Source organism: Chaetodon auriga, chromosome 16, assembly GCF_051107435.1.
Source record: "Chaetodon auriga isolate fChaAug3 chromosome 16, fChaAug3.hap1, whole genome shotgun sequence".
NCBI lineage: Eukaryota > Metazoa > Chordata > Actinopteri > Chaetodontiformes > Chaetodontidae > Chaetodon > Chaetodon auriga.
In genome coordinates this window covers 20,246,343-20,263,839 of record NC_135089.1, presented here as the reverse complement: position 1 = coordinate 20,263,839, position 17,497 = coordinate 20,246,343, and the positions used below count along the sequence as shown (strand labels likewise).

Sequence of the window (17,497 nt, the reverse complement as noted above, 5' to 3'; positions counted from 1 at the left end):
GTCTTCCATGGAAGACGCTGCACAGCCATGTTTCTACAGTAGCCTCGAAGGGACAAACCAAACACTGACTCCAGAGGGGACACATTTTCTTCAAGCTAGCTTTTCCTACACGCTGTTCCAATTGTTAGATGCTACAAAATCCTACACACTGGTCCTTTAAAGATTGTACTGAATTGAGTAAGGGCGTGTTTTATTAAATATGAATTCAACTTTGCATTAGCAAGAGGAAAAGTGATGGTTCCCTGGTTCAAAAATTATATAGTTTGAAACCAAAACAAGAGAACAAATCAGTGAGTGGACGTTCAGTGTGGATTGTGTTGTCAGCACTTCAAGCTCAATTAAAATACTGTTTAGTAACACATTACTGATTATACAGTATATACTGTATTCATGTAACAAGGTGTGATTTTGCTTTCGCTCTTTATGTATTTAATTCTCCTTCAATAAAATGAAATGCAAATATAGATTAAAGGACGTGTAACTGATGAACAGCCACTGTACACCACTGACCCCTGGGGCAGACCATAATGTGCAAAAGCACTGGATGCGGCATCAGTGTGTGTGCTGTGATTAAGGTTCACATTGTGATATCTGTATGACGCTGACTCACAAATCTTAATCTCTTTTAATCTTAATCTCTTGATGCTGTCAGGTTGATGTAGCTCAGATTATCTAATGGTGCCGTTTTTGAGCGGTAGCACGTAAGTCCACGTCCGTGAGTTTATCTGTGTGCTATAGATGGATTTTTCACATGAACAAGCCCAAATGAGAGAAAAGTCACAAGTCAAAAAGCATGCTTCACAGAGCCATCTCACAGAAATACCATTTTTCATCTTTTCCAGTAGGATGCACATTGAACACCTCCGTCCATTCATGCCTTACATTCAAAGATGCTTCCTAAAGCATCACAGTATTAACAGATGTCTCTGGATGGTTCACATTCTTACAAAGTGAAATGAAGTGAAGTGTTTTTTCCACAGATTAATCAGTGAAGTTGTGGTAACTGCTAATGTAAGTGCATTTTCCCACCACAGGATGGTGCTGTTATGCTATTACTCACACTATCATTTCTTCTCAAAGTCTAATGGAGTCTAAGGATCGGGATGTAGAACAGAATGTGATCATTTGCTAATCCTTTTTTGACATATATTCAGTTAAACAGCATAAAGACAATATATTTAATGTTTTATTGTCTTAGATTCATTGAGTTTTGTAAATATCTGCTTATTCTGAATTTGATGCAGCAGCATGTTTCAAACACGTTGGGACAGGAGCAACATAAGACTGGGAAAGTTATGGAATGCTCCAAAAACACCTGTTTGGAACATTCCTAAACTAATGATGCCTAATGTTTCTGAAGGGCAAGAAAAGCAGCTGGGGTCCTTTGTCTATGAGTTCTTAACAGGTTTACCAAAGACTGATTTGCCCTAAACATCTCAGATGGTTTCATTTAAATAAAAATACAATTGTCCTATATTTCACAAAAAGCTAAATAAAAGAAAAATCCAAAGTATAAATACACATTTTATATGTTATATATGTTTTTTGCTTCTTTCTGACTCCAATAATCAGTATATCAGTATATATATTTATACTGTGACCCTTTGGACCCTGACCCCACCTCAACCAGCTACAACAGGTAGTTACACATTGGTGATGAAGGAATAGAATGAATGGATTAATTTAGCTGATAATACTTCTGCACGACAGTAAGTAGGATTGCAAATCTTTGTTTTTGGCCCCAGAGTTTTTGTGCTATTGATACCTTTACTTAACCAGCATTACGTATCAGTAGTAGTAAGTGAAATGAGTTCAAAATGAAGGATTTAAAATAAACGGCAACTGGAGATGAACATGTCAAGGCTCATTTATCTCTTTTTAAGACAAGAGGCTTTTTAACTGTCCTCCCACATATGTTTCACCTCTACTTGGTCTTTGTCATACAGCCTCTTAAGTTTCTGGCATGCATGGCATTTGGAAGCTGTAAAAACAGTGCATCAGTGAATTGCAAATATAAAAATCAGGTTTATAGGCCTTTTTCACAGCAGATATTTTAGCTTGTCATAGTTGGAAAATGTCAAACTAATAACAATAATTGCTCAGTTCCAGTAATTATTGCAATACAATGCAGCAGTCAGTAGTTATTAGTTACACCTGTGTGTGACAACTTAAAAGATCTGCTGGTGGAACCACTGTGATGACCATTTCATAGAAATAAATATAACGCATATTATATTACTGATATTTCAAAGATACATTGTGCCTGTGGTGGAAATGTCCTTGCATTCGTCAAGGGCCTGAACGTGAGCTGAAACTGCAAACAGGAGGACAATTTCTGCTAAATTCTGGTGGTATTTAGATGTGCTTGTCGTCTGATTTCAACCAAAGTCAACTAAAGTTAATATAATTACCAGCTGTCAAGTGCCCACAAACGCTAAAATAGTAGCTGGTGGCTACTGTCTCATAATATCATTTATCATGTTTTGTAAAGCATTGAGGTATTAGAACTGGTGGCAAAGTGATTAATGGTCCCTACAATGTGATTTTTTTTCTAATACAGATTTGTGCATCATGTTTCATCCACCTCTGCCTTTTACACACACACACACACACACACACACACACACACACACACACACACACACACACACACACAAACATTAGGTTTTCATCACTTCTGGGGACAGTACATAGACTTACATTCATTTCCTGGAGATTTACCCAAACCTTAACCTAACCTTTACCCAAGTCATACATACGAACACACTGCCGTATGGCCCCCCTTGCCCTTTGCCCTTTAGACTCTTCTCTGCAGAGTCAGGCAGAAGAGCTGTCTCTCCTCTCCCCCCAGAAGAATCTCCTTCAGGCATTTAAGCTTGACACCCCTCTCTGGTTGGGGATGGTATATCCAATGTCAAGCGCAGACTGGCTCAGTTTGTCACTGTGTTCATGTAACTGTTACACCTGAAGTTTGTCTGTGTGTGCAAATTAATGATTGATCTCACCACTGCTCGTGTTCAACAAGTGGTCTTGCAAAGACAATGCTGAAGATTACAGTCTTTAGTGGAATTTAATTGTTCTAAGTCCAAATGACATCCAAAGTAGTGTGTGTGTGTGTGTGTGTGTGTGTGTGTGTGTGTGTGTGTGTGTGTGTGTGTGTGTGCATGTGTGTGTGTGCTGGGATGCAGGTAGTTTGTAGGTTTTTTCTTTCACATATTTCTACTAGAGGAACATTCCACAGCATGCCTATTTACACAGGTCAAATACTGCACACACACACACACACACACACACACACACACACACACACACACACAGGGTTGCTATATACTGGATGTGCACACCTGGCGTCTTATGGGATACAACATTCTAACATGTTCTGCCAAGCAGGCAGATGCCAATTTGACAACAAAAAGACTTAATGCACAGGGGCTGTTGTAGGCAGGGCTCCCTCTTGTGTTCACTAGTGGTTATGTCAAAAATTCGATTTTTATTATTTGGGGATATATTTAGAAATGTTCATACCGGTGAAGTTTGGAAAGAACTGGATTGAGGGCAGAGTGATTTCACTGCTGTCAGGCGTCTCATTAAAGTTTTGATGTAATGAACTCACTTCTCTGCTAAATTTGATTTTCTCTGTTTCCAGTGGCCTAACACAATTATATGCATGGCTTATAAGCATTACAAATGTCATATAGTGGCTTTAAATCTACACTCCTAACAGCAAGGCTCTAACGGCAGGCTAATCTTGGAATGTGTGCGTGTGATGCCTGAAGGAGTCCGAGTTTGCCCTCTGGGGCTAGATTAAGACCACCAAACCAACAGCTGACAGTATTGATGTCTGCTTGTGAGTGTGTGTGTTTGTCTGTGTAAATATCAGGTTGAGAGAAACGCTAAATTTGAAACTTCAGTGTTCATATGTCCATATTCCGAGAAAGTAGACGCCCCCCTCCAAATGGTGAAACAAAGATCACAATTTGTTTTTATACCAATTATTTGATACTTTTATTTCCATTTATAAGTATTCATCTCAAGTCGACAATTTACATCACAGCCCGCCAACTCTCTGGAATCGCCTACGAGTGGAGGTGCTGTGAGTTAGCCGTAGAGGGAGAGGGGGAACGATGGAAAGACTGAGGAACACCAGTTAAGCCTAAAACAGGGGGGAGCACAGGGGGAGGAAACTGGTTACTGTCGCCAGATCCAAAATTCAGCCTGAATCAACACAATGTTCGCCACGCCATCATCATCGCCGTTGTTGTCATCATTCAGTCCAGTACTGTTGTGCAGAAGGGAATGCTGGGAACTTGGAGGACTCAGTGCAGTGGACCTGGATGAGAGGGGATAGAGAGGAGATGGAGAAGACAGGGAATGAACACACACGTGTAGGCGCCATTCACACCAGGATATCAACCTTATCTGGATAGGAGCTCAGGCAGTCGATTAGCATATCAGCAGAAAAGTAATCAGCAACTATTTTCATGTGCTGATTTATCGGGTCTTTGCATTTACGCCTGGTCTGAATGAGCTTGCCATCTTTATTGTGCCTTCACTGTGATCAGATCTCAACATGCACATTAGTTAGGCGGGGCAGGCTGATTACCTACTGCTACGACTAGTTGGACACACTGTGCGGACTGCAGTATCACCGAATCGAATCACAGTGCGAGCACCTCCCGAGGTGGTCTCAATGGTCCGATCAGTGTGGTCACAATGCGCTCTAGCTGCATTTGTAGCCAGCATCAACGCACTCAATGTTCATGGTTTTTCATGAGCATAAGATATCTTGGGTAACCTCAGATCAGCTTTCAATGAATTTTGTAAATCAAGCATTTAAGGGTACGTTCATTAAAAAAAATGGTTTTGATTTGCTTCCACAGCTGATTGGATTTTCATTTTTAGAGCTCAAAGCACTGGAAAATTACATCAAAAACATCTTTTTCCAGAAACAGTGCCCGAGTGGATAATCCACACACTTCTCTGTGAACAGTTTTTATTGGAACTACTTTCTGTGCCTATGAATGAATCAGCAAATTATGTGACATCCTCACAGTTAAGGTTAGAGGGCGACTCCTCATGACGTGCTCTCAGCTGCACTCTTCACACAAGCAGCAAAGGCCTCCATCAGATCTTTGCAGCCCTCGCCTCCCTTCTCTGCCACACTGCAAGAAAGATTTTTTAACAATTAGATCGCAGTCAAGACACATCGCAATACCTTTTCACTTCACAAATGGCTGCTGTGTTTCAGTGTCACCTGCTCACACAGATGGCATGAGAGCTGAAGGTAGAGAGGGGAGTGACAGACAGTCTTAGTGTGGCTTTTGTCAGCAGCGGTGGACTCAACTATGTCCCAGTCTCACTAAATCTGTTAACAAAACAAATGCTTGCTTCATGTACTAACAGATGTCTCACTCCTGTCTCTCCACCGGCGAAGGAGAGACAAGGTCAGTAAATGAAGGATTGTTGCAGCTCACTTGAAAATGATTTGACTTGAAATGAGACACAGAAAGTGATTCATGCTGTCAGGCTGCCAAGTGTGCCCCCGCAATGCAAGATCTACTCATTTACAAACTTTGATTAACACATGAGTGAGTGGACGAACATCTGAAACGCAGCTGCTGACAAAGACAGAAATAACAAGAAAGAATGAATGAATGAATGAAGGATGAGACAAAAAGTGGGATGAAAGTGAGAGAGGGAAAGAGGGAATGCGGGCTAACAGATTATTTCAGGCTCCCGTTCAGGAGCAAACACAGCAGCCGACACTGCCACAGAGCATTAGGGTGATGGAGCGAGAGGGGGGGAGGGAGGGAGGGAGAGGCAGAGGGAGGAGTGAGAGACACAGGAAGCCATGTAGATGAAGCCATCTGTTTGATGGGACACCAGAAAGGGTCGGAGGGAGGGAGGTTGTGTGATAATACAGAGATGACATGACACGGGCTGGAGGTCGAATGCACCGGAGGAGGAGGTTCATCAACACAAACGTAAAGCCATCCTTTGGCTCCTCCTGTTGCTTCATGAGGTCCGAACATCCCTCTGTTCTGCTTTTCCCTCCTCCACCCACTGAAGAGCAGGGCAGCAATCCTCATCTCCTATCAATCCCTCCACCCTGGCTCAAGTTCACTTTAAAGCAGCACCTGCTCGCCTCTAAAGTAACTGTTTTGTGATACTGATCCAATATCTACTTATAATTTCTAAGATAAGGTCTGTGACATGGTTTTTGTTTTTATGGGATTAACAACATCCATTCAGTGTGTAAACATTCAGTAAATACCAGTCGTTATAGTACATTCTATAGTTAGTGGTGGGGTCTGCCAGTCCTGCACCAGATTCAAACTACCTACATACGCAGGGGGGTTCACAGGAAATGTAATCCATCATGTTTTAATTTGATCTCGCTGATAGCAGCCTCAGCGTTTATTGCTCACTCTGACAGCTGTATCAAGAACTGTATCAAGTTTCTGCTAATGGTAAGCCAACATGTCTGACTGCAGCTACTTCACATGAAGTGTTTACCTGCTGAAACACAGGGTGGCTTTTACTGTTCAGCAGTCACAGGAAACTGACCACAATCATTCAGAAAAGGGTGTCAAAAATGTCCAATCAACCAGGAATTAAATCTTTAACAAGTGCTCCACTGATCTACCATTGCACTCCTGTATTATTGTTGAACTCACAATGGACAGAAAGGAGTCAAAATTGATGCAGCAGATCCAGATATGCTCGTTTTTATTCCATTCGTTCCTCTTCATTGTCAAAACCTGGGGCCTACATTACCCATAGTACAGTTCGGTCAGAGTTTCGGGTGTGTGCAGAGGCTAATGTAGCCTTAAACTGTTAGTCTCAAGCAGAGGTGAGGAGCGGGCGGCAGAGGTCTGTTAACCTCACTTCAAGTGCAAACCTCCAGACTTAGTCATTTTCAAACTTGTAGTCTTCAGACTGATGTGGATTCGTGACATCACTTGAGGCAAGAGTTCAAATAGCTCCCTTTGAGCTGTAAAGGAACAGTTCCACATGGTGAGGAAAATGGTGATTCACGTTTTTGCAGAGAGCTGAAGGAAAAGCTTGATACCACTCATGTCTGTATGTTACATATAAAGCCAGGAAACCGTTTCATGATGAGACCACTCTCAACTCTTACAACAACCAGTTTTATTTTCAGCCTTGTGTGATCACTTTAACGCAAACCCAAAGAAGAATAATGTCTATTCTGCGAATACAACACTAACAACACAAGGCCATCTCTGCTGCTTTATCTCTTTATATTGTGGCTGGGTGCCTGTTAGTGATGTAACATACAGCTGGCTGCAGCAGATTATCACTCAGCGCTTTACTTTGCCAGGAGGGATGGAGTGTGTGTGTGTGTGTGTGTGTGTGTGTGTGTGTGTGTGTGTGTGTGTGTGTGTGTGTGTGTGTGTGTGTGAGGAAATGGGAGCCATTGAGTTTGTGTCACTGCAAGCATCCCTTTCTGGTGGTGTGTTTGTGTGCTTGGACAGTCAATGAGCGCTTCTGTTTGACGCACTGCACTGATGACCCAACATCAGTGCATTAGAAAGTAATCTCAAAACCCATCGGCTATCGTCTGATGATGATTAAGCCTCTGGGGCCAAGAGCCAATGTTTTGGGGCTTACGGTGTAGCCAGTAAATATTCAGATAACGCATATGGGGGCCAAGACGTTATTGCTTACTGTCCCATAAGCAACTTAACTTTCAAACCCGACATTTTGGCTAATCTCTATAAACAGATATTTGCATATGAATGCAGATAAATAATAAAAAAGCTAATAAAAAGCTTAATAATTATCAGATGATAATAGATGGGTTCTGAGATCACATTTCAGCTAATGCATTGTGCCTCTTTTGCTCTCCACTGTTTAGCTGCATACAACCAAAGCCCGCTCAAACGTGATTAGTCAACTTGGACTACAAATCAAAAGCAGAACACTTCTGGCACCAAAATCTTGTCCCTTGCCTACAGATTCTGCCTTGATATGCAGATATCTGTTTATGGAGATTACAGAAAGCCTAACCCTGAGGGTGTATCGTCACATAATTCTGCTGCAGCACCACTGGTCTACCACAACATACTGTATGTACCTCTTGATTTCAATCTCAAGAGGAGCTGACTGGTCTAAAGAGGAGGGAGGAATCGTACCAGTTGGGGCTTCATTATGCAACAGTGAAATGAGAGTCCTCTGGTCTTAGCAGTGCAAATGTGAGCTCTCCTCAAATTCCTATTTTTCAAAATAAAGGCACCATAAAGGTTCCATTTCATCATCTCTTAAAATTTGTCCTTTAATTTTAATGTAATATCCTTAACCCTCATTAAATTGAGCGTCTCATCTCATCTGATTCAACAGTTTAAAATGCACACAGTCCAGCTATTAATGCATACATATGAAGTGGACACAGGGGGATTAGAGAGAGAGCAGAGCAGGGTGGTCACATGCACAGGCAGAGGAGGGAGAGGAGCCAATGACATCACCACCGCCATCATGCAATCTCCTGAGAAAAAGCACGACTCTGAGTGAGGTCACGTTACAGGGTCATGGGGCAAAGCCAGGCTGTCATGGTGACCAGTTTAAACCTGAGCATTTCGGCCAATTCGGACTCAATTATATTTATTACATCATACGAAACAAAGCTTCTGATATTCAGATGTTCAACCTTCCAGGGAATTAATCAACTCAAACAGTGAAACACTAGCATGACCAGCATGATTTGTAATCTAAACCACCGTCATGCTATTGAGCACTAACTGCATCCTGAGGCAGTGATGTCAGCATGTCCGGATCTGACCAATCACCACTCAGGATGGCTGGAAGAGTGACGTCGTCCTCCCATGTTGGACACAATCAGGAAATGAAGGCTGAATTATTTAGACTGGGCTAGCTGTAGTCTGTCCTCTGGGACAAATATGCATAATGGATCACTGAGCAGGTGCAGCAGTAAAAGTTGATGCAGAGGCCAAACATTAGTGAAGAGACCATGTGATTAAGGCTGAGTGTGCAGTGTCATTATCTAGTGAGGAACTCACAAGGATCAATAAAGCATCCTTTGGCGCCTTAGGCCAGTGTTTCTCCGAGTTTTTATGTTTGTCTCATGACCGCTCAACTTGCAACCACTGTCAGAAATAACACTGATCGGGTCGATATCCCCGGTTTGTGCGTTTCACATATTATCACTACATTCAATGCACATGGATAAGCATTTGGTTTTGTTTATAATACTGTTGATCTTTGAAACAATCAGAAGTTTGTTTAACAGCACTTCTGTCGGCTGCACAATGAGACAGGATTTTGAACCTGCTTTCCAAGATGTAACTGGATTTCCTCAGGCAGGTATAGGAAATAATTCATGCCTTTGCTCATTTGGTATGAGGTGATTGAAATAGATAAAATAAACATAAAAATGTTATTTTGCATGAAAATATATGATAAAATGTGACATCAATAGTCATACCTAATAACGAAAGAGTGCTGACGTGTCACTTCTGTCTACCATCATTTTGGGATTAGAAATTAGTGGCAACTTGAGGAGCAGGTTCAAAATCATTGAGGATTCTGGAAATACCTCCAGGACAGAGCTAACTGACGGAAAAGGATCAGGAAAAGGAATTTAAAAAAAACATGCTTAGCTGTGTACCTCAAATGCAATGGTGACAAACTGGGGCTGGGGTCGATCGTGAACTACAATGCAAGTTCAGATGGTGACGATCATTTTTGAAAATCACTGTGTTTTAACTCAGCACACCAAGTTGGAATGGAGATTCTTACAGTTGCTGGCAATTCTAAACATTAGCAAACTACAGGAAGCCCCCTCCTGTGAAGAACGTGTCTCCATATTTTCTTGAACATTCTTGGAGTGACACGGAAGTTCAGACAATTAAAAAAATTCTAACTATTAAGTCTACTAACCAAGATGCATGATTGATGGTGCAGCATGGGGGGGTTGAGGGGGAGGGGGCACGCTGGTGCCAGTGTGACAGAACTACAGCACAGCACTCAGATTACTGACTTGTGCAGAGTCACCGAATTCCATAATGAAAACCAGCACAGTTTCCACTGGCAAGAATGTCCATGCATGTCTGCACATACAACTGCAGGCAAGTGTGTGCGTGTGTGTGTTTGTTTGCATGTGTGTGGAGGGCAAAGGGGCTGTGTGCTTATGTTCAACTCTTGTGAAAGAGCCTGGCGTGTCAAAGTACACAGGCTAACCACTAAGCAACATGTTAGATGTAAGAGTTTCTGTCATTGACAAATATTAGCAACGGACCAACAGCTCAACCAGTCACATATACTGTACTGTAGGTCAGCATGGACATTATAGATCCATCCTCTGTGTGTGTATGTGTGTGTGTGTGTGTGTGTGTGTGTGTGTGTGTGTGTGTGTGTGTGTGTGTGTGGATTATTGATTATCCTGGCTCTACATACAAATTTCAACAAACAGACACTGCAAAAAAAAATCTGTTGATCTGAGAATATTTCAACTCATATCCAGAAGTCCTTTTGAAGAATCTTAAATAAGTGTATTTTGAAACAATAAGGCAGGTCTCTGCATGAGAGTGAGGTGAGAGTGAAAGTACATTGTAAGATTCCTGAAACAAGTTGATTTGTATTAAAAACAAGGTGAAATATTCATACTGCATTTTCTCACTTTTTAAAGAAAGTAAGACAAAAGTCACTTGATGGAGATTTTTGCAGTTCAGAAATAAACATTTTTACCAAAGTTTAGGAGAAATACAACTGGTCCCAACTTTAAATAAAGCAAATGCATTTGTCTGACTATTTAAACAGCACAGCTATAGCACTGTTCCAGCAGTTAGACAATGCATAACTAAATGCAGAGAAAACCTTAAGTAAGACATTAGAAGTGTCAAACAAATGACTGACGTGAAGGTAAAAATGGTTTATATACTGTACAATTTAAAAGGCATACCATGCTTTATTGTCTCACACATGCTAATAGCCTGCTGCTCTCACGTCACCTCTGTGAGACTGTGCCTGTGTGACCTTGACAAGGTCATAACTTCTGCAAATTAAAAGAAAATTTATTAAAATGAATTCTCCCATTAAACAAACCTGTACCTGCAACTGTGGAGAAATGATCAAATCCAAACTAGAGTGTGCATAAGGAGATGCTCATCACCATGCTGACACTGGCCATGCCTCCATACACTGTGGCTGAGGGCAAATGTGAGGCTTTTGCTTATTTGGTTGGCCTGGTTAAAAGACAGGTGTCAGGCAGTAATGTGATCTATGGCACGGAACATGTCATGTTATCCTGCACATACAGGCTCATTTGTACACGTCTATCTATGACTTCTAAAAATATGTAGGGGGTTTGATGGTATTCATTACACAGAACCAGCCGTGTTGAATCTACAGCTGGCATTGAAGTGTGTCTTAGTTGGAATAAAATGAAAGCACAGGGAGGGCAGCTGTGTTCAGACTGTCTGTACATCTCTATCCAGCACATATGTAAGAGAATTTGACACATAAGTGGCCACATGCTGAGTGCTGAGTGGGGGCACAGGAGTCCAAAGGGCAGTTGAGTAGTAATTTGAATACACTTTCCCTTAAGCAGACCTAATAGTGGAATGAAAATTATTAGAAAGCCTGCATTGAAAACATTCTGGAGTGGCTGCTTTCTCAGTCTCAATCAATGTCACATTCTTACCTTGACACACTGCTGTCAGAGTTCAAAGATGCTCATTTAAATGGCACTAAAATTGGCAGTGCCCAAAGCAGAGGTCAGCGACAGTAAATTAAATGTACCACCGGTCACATGGAACAAAGGAATCTTGGGGTTAACTTCCTAAATTGAGTGGACCAGTGGTTCTCAGCAGCCAAGATATTTCCATCTGACAGAGCAGACTAGTGTTGTGTTCAAAACCTTGATGGGGTAATGCCACTGATGTCAAAGTCTGTGTAGTTTGAAAGAGGTTTGGGGTGTGAAATTAGAAAGAAATTAAGAATTTTGAAACTGTCCATCATGAGTCCAACAATGGTATAGTAGTGCAACTTGTCATTTGGCTATTAATTCAGCAAAGTTGGCCACTTCATTGTGAACTTATTTACGTATCCAGCAGATCCAGAGTAACATCATTTGGAGTTGTGTCAACATAACAAATCTTAGATAAATATTAACAGTCTTGTTTTGGTCTCTTCTAACACTTGAGGATATCTTCCATTAAAGCTCATGGGACAAGGATCAAGAGCTAGCAGTTTCAAGCATCTAATTGTATCCTGTGAGGAGCCACTGTGGCCCTCATATTAGCACTTGCAGCTGCTAATGCGGCTGCCACCTGACTTTGACCATTCAAGGATCTTCATGTAATGGCTCACATACAGTAATCACTTGAAACCATGACGCCTTATCACCATAAACTGACTGCACTGAGCTTTAAAAGTGGTTGACCTTGGCCAGAGTTCCCAGTATAGGCCGACTTGGATTTTAACAAGATGCAGTAAACGGCATGGCCCTCCCCCATGGCTGCCCTGGGACTGAAAACAAAGAACAATGTCTGCGGCTTTAACACAAGAGCAGCTCAAGTTATACATAGACAGAAATACCAAACTATCGAGCCTGTAAATTCTAATGGATCTTGAAGTCCTCAGACACTTAATAAAGAAGTGAAAAGGAAGGTTGATACATGTATAAATTTGACATGGTTAGGCAACCATCCACACCTTGCCCTGCCAGCCCTCCCTCCTCCACCTCAACCTGCTGTCTTATCTAAAGGCTTCACACACCCACCGCCAGCTTATCAAGGCCTGACAGTCAGGCTGGAACAGACTTGCAGCCTTTACTGTGAAAAAAAAGTGTGTATTCCTCATAAATATGAACACAAAAATGCATAGTTACAATATCAAACTATTCTCAAGTATTCAAGAAATGTAGCGATAGAAGTTAACTGGTAATGATAATCCATTTCATGAGAGGTTAAAGCCCATCTTAGTGACCATCCACCGAAACCCCTATCTGTCAAAATGGACTGTTCCAGAGAAGAGGTGTGGATGGTTGATGTGCAGAAGCCAAGAAGATGTGCGCCAAAGTGTTATGTCATTGCACGTCTCTCTGAGCTGCAAACATGCACACAGAAAACAGTGTGTGCATTTACATGCAGCAAGACCCCAAAATATCATTGAGCTGGTGTCCCTGACCGCTGACACGGCAAAGGCAAAAGGAGACCGCAAGGACAAATGGAACAAGCTAACGCAAGGAATTCTGGGGAAAGGGAGGCTAGTGACGCAAGCAGATTCCCAGCCTTCATCCATGCGTATGGATGAGCATCAAACATCACCCCGCTGCCACGCATTATTAATCCCCAAATCACTCACCCAAAAGAGGGTACCCCAAGTTTTCATAACCTTAACCCCTGCCCCCCCGCTGGGCTGTCGAATTCAGTTACATTTCAACATGCAAGACATTCTCTCTTGGCGGTTTTCAGCGCTAACCATCGCTTCCTATGAACAGACTCCATTTTAACATGGCGCATTTTAGGATGCTGCACTTCTCATTCAATCGTTAAACCGGCGCAACAAAAGCTCCGAATTTTTGAGAAATATTTTGCCTAAGCATGGACGTGATGTGGAGCCATTGGGCAGCTTGTTAGGTAACATTCAAGCACGTCGCTAATGACTCAAATGGTCGGGTTTTCGCTCAGAGCTTCTCCGCCTTCAGCTGTTCAACATCTCAGCAAATAAGAACATTTAGAAGGAACTCTTGAAGCCAAAGGAGAACTTGTGGAACATTCAGAGGTGGTTCAACAATTGCAAGAGCTTCCCATGTGCCCTCTGAGTTTGAGGTGATTGATGAAGGACTGTTCTTCAGTGAGGGTAGAAGAAACACATTTACACTGTCTTTCTCTTCTGCACACCTCTTTGCAACATGCACACAGTCACCTACCATTTGTCCAGGTCAGCCTTGATGCTGGCACAAGCAGCAGGGACGGGGGCCTCGGCGGGGGCAGCGGCGGTCTCTGAGTCTGACATGTCTGTGGTGCTGCTGTGTGGTGTCGAGGGTATGTCTTCCTGTCCTCCAAACGCCTATGGATCCCAGAGCCACCAAGAGAGACAGAGAGAGAGAGACCGAGAGATAGTGGAGTTGAGAGTGAGTTGGTGAAAGGGGAGGGCGCACAGGAGGAGGTGGGAGGAGATAAACATGTGACAGGGCAGCACACGTGTGGACATAGCAGTCAGGGAGGGGGGTACAAGAGTGAAGGGGCAGTGACCTCGTCTGAAGTATAAAGGCTGGGGATTGGGCAACAAGGACAAAAGGGGGAAGTGGCGCGTTGAGGTTCCTCACTGATGGCAGGTTCATCATCTGCTTTGATACTTCCAGGACCACATCAACACCGACCATCAAACATCAAGCGGAGCTCCTACCAAGGCTGCAGCTAACTATTATTTTCATTCATCTGCTGATTATTTTTACAATGACATTTTAAAATTAGTGACTGGTTCATAAAATGTCAAAAACTGTGAAAAAATGCTCATCATAACTTCCCAAAGCGATGTCTTCAAACTGCATCGTCTGTCCAAGCGACAGTCCAACTGGAAGGTGGAACCAGGGAATGATTGACATTTTTTCTTGAAAAATGACTAAAATGATGAATTGATTATCAGTTTAATTGGTGCTTAATTTTCTTTTGAGGAACTAATTGAAACTGTACAGCTCATGCATGGAGAAATAGGCTTGAATCTCATTAATACATGAACTTATAATCACCAAATACTAAAAGTGTCAACAGTAGTGCAAAAAAAACCCAAAAAACTCTAAAGATATTCATATATTTCACTGCCCATTGCTCCATGTGATGGAGTGAAGTAACTGGTGTCTGTGTGTGTGTGCGTGTGTGTGTGTGTGTGTCGCGGCGGCTGCAACATGAACAGAATGACAGCTCAACCTGTCCATTGAACAGTGCCACCTAGTGGCAGCTTTGTGCAAGACCTTACAGCATCGCGCTGCTGCTGCTGCAGTCTTCATCACAGCACATGGCAGCCATGCTTCAAAGGTCTGGGAACATAACGGCAAAATGTTTAGGGTGACAGGACATGTGTCTTTCATCAGTGTCTTTTATAATTAGTAATCATGTGATGTCTATATATTACAGTATATTGTGTATCTACTGCGTATATTCATCACCAAGTGGGAGCAGTGGCCACATTGAGCTGAGCGTCCTTGTATAAACAGACTCATTGTTTTTCCCAAGGTCACAGTCACAACGTCACCTGGAAACGTGTGAACTGCAACCAACTCTTATATTGACCATCAATTCATCTGCTGAGTATTCTTCTGATCAATCTCTGAATGTTTCCCAGTGACAGTCAGTTTAAAATCCATGGAAATGAGAAAACTTTAACTTGAAACTCTATTAATCGACTAATCGTTTCAGCTGTAGTTTGGACTCAATAGAACAATAGCGGTCATTTTAGTTTGGGTCATCTGAGGAGATTCTGAGCCACTGATGCTGAATGCTCACAGTAAAGTTTGTTATCTGAGGGCACCAACAGTTTTCAATAGTTTCTTCCCTCACAGAAAAAGTGATGGAACTGGATGTGAATAATTACAGGATTGCCTGCAGTGACCAGCGCTGTGTGAGAAAAAGTTCGTTTTTTCTCGTTACACGAGAGCAACGCCTGACACTTGAACGCACCGCTGCTGCTTTGCACGCAGACTGAGAGAATCGAGTTCGTGCGCACAAAAACGCACAAACTCGGCACCTCTTTTGCAAAGTTTTCATTCTAACTCTACAACTCTACAGACACCAGTGACCACAGTTATCTCCACTCATCCTAAAACACACACATCTATCTTTATAATCTATCTTTCTATCTAAGCTTTCCTGGATTGGCGTGTCTCACCTGACTCGTGCGTATCCGCAGCTCTTTGCGGCTGCACACCTGGTGAAGCTAAGAAGTTTACACAAGCCTATGAATTATGGGATAAGTAGTCCTGAGCCAATGTACTCGTGTGAGCTTGACAAGCTCAGGCTGCCAAAGTGGACCAACAAAGGCATTTTTCCCACTTGAAAAAAACATGTTTGTTATATCAGGCACAGCTCACATTCACTGGCCTCTGCTGTGTCCGAAATTAGAGCTCATTCATATTCCACAAAGAAAAAAAAGTGTGCAGTGCCTAAATTACATTAGCATTAAATGTCAAGCAATTATCTCCCAGCATGGAAAACCCTTCTCTTCTCACCTCCTCTCACAGAAATGTTGCTGTCTCATGCATAAAGTCTCTGGCATGAGGACACAAGACAGAACAGGCACAACTTCTGACCCAGTGGCACAGTGAAAAAGGAAAAAAAGTGTAAAAGTTATAGTAAATTTTATGTCATGTTATATCACGAAGCCCTGCGTGATTCATCAAATTGCGTCATCTTCAAATCATTCAGGTTCTGTAAAAAACAAACTTTTTGAGCAACAAAAAGTTTCTCTATGAATCACACAGAAATATACTTTAGTGGGAAGCTTCCACACCACAGTGGGACTCCATGTGCACAGACACAAGAGGGAACACCATGTACTTTAAGTAGCATCAGTGGCTTCCTGTGCACAAACTCACCATATGAGACTAAATTCATCAAACAATGCCATTAATACCTACCTGTCTACAGATGGGACGTCTCGGTCCTGAGTTGGACGGCTCAAAAAGTGAGTCTAAATGTGTGCAGGAATCACCAGAAAATGCCAAGGGGGGGGCTTTAGTGTGCTGCAACTGCTCTGCTGCAAGTGTGATCTCACTGAAAGGGGGTGTGTTGCTCTGGTTTACGACCATGCGTGCGTGCGTGTGTTTGCTTATGGTATGTGCACTGCCAGGGGCTGAAAAACCAAGACGGGGGGGGCAAGAAAGAAAAACGGAAAGGAATTGGAAGGAGGCTTGAGTGGAGAGAGCAAAAGACAGACACTGAGGATGTGCATGTTGGAGATTCCATAAGGGTCAAACAGTCCTATAAAAGGGGCCACATGCACTCATGACCACACATGTAACATACGTGTTGCCTGGCTGTGGTGCGCTGCGACAAGGTCACAGACATGGCTCTTGTGGTTCTCATGCTGTTTACTCACAGTCTGTTCTTCATTTCAGACCTTCAGGTTCCTCCCTCATTTACATAAAGACAAGGCCCTCAGGCTTCATGCTGACTTTGCACAAGTAACACCACACTATACATGTTCAAACACCCTCCACACGCACACACACCTTCTTTTTTCCTTCGTTAGCCAAAGCCTGCAACATGAACCTGTTTTCCTGACAACAAGTGGGCATTTGCTTGCAGCAACTGGGGAGTGGAGCACAATGTGTGTGTGTGTGTGTGTGTGTGTGTGTGTGTGTGTGTGTGTGTGTGTGCCACTATCAAAGGTAGTACCTTGCAGGTGATAAAATCAGAGGAGCCTTCAAAGACAATCTGTAGGTCACACATGAGAGGCCTGCTGCGTATGTGTGTTTATACATGTACAGGCCATCATGTATGATGCTGCAGACTGA

The 17,497-nt window shown here is 42.5% G+C and overlaps 1 long non-coding RNA gene across 1 annotated transcript; it reads right to left on the bottom strand.

The window, feature by feature from the left end:
* Positions 1-3,985: 3,985 nt before the first annotated feature.
* LOC143334656 (uncharacterized) lies at positions 3,986-14,203 on the bottom strand. Its single transcript, XR_013078343.1, has 3 exons — positions 13,913-14,203; positions 5,052-5,162; positions 3,986-4,330 (listed from the first exon to the last, which is right to left on the bottom strand). It is a non-coding gene; the product is annotated as an uncharacterized LOC143334656 (long non-coding RNA).
* Between the last annotated feature and the right edge of the window lie 3,294 nt (positions 14,204-17,497).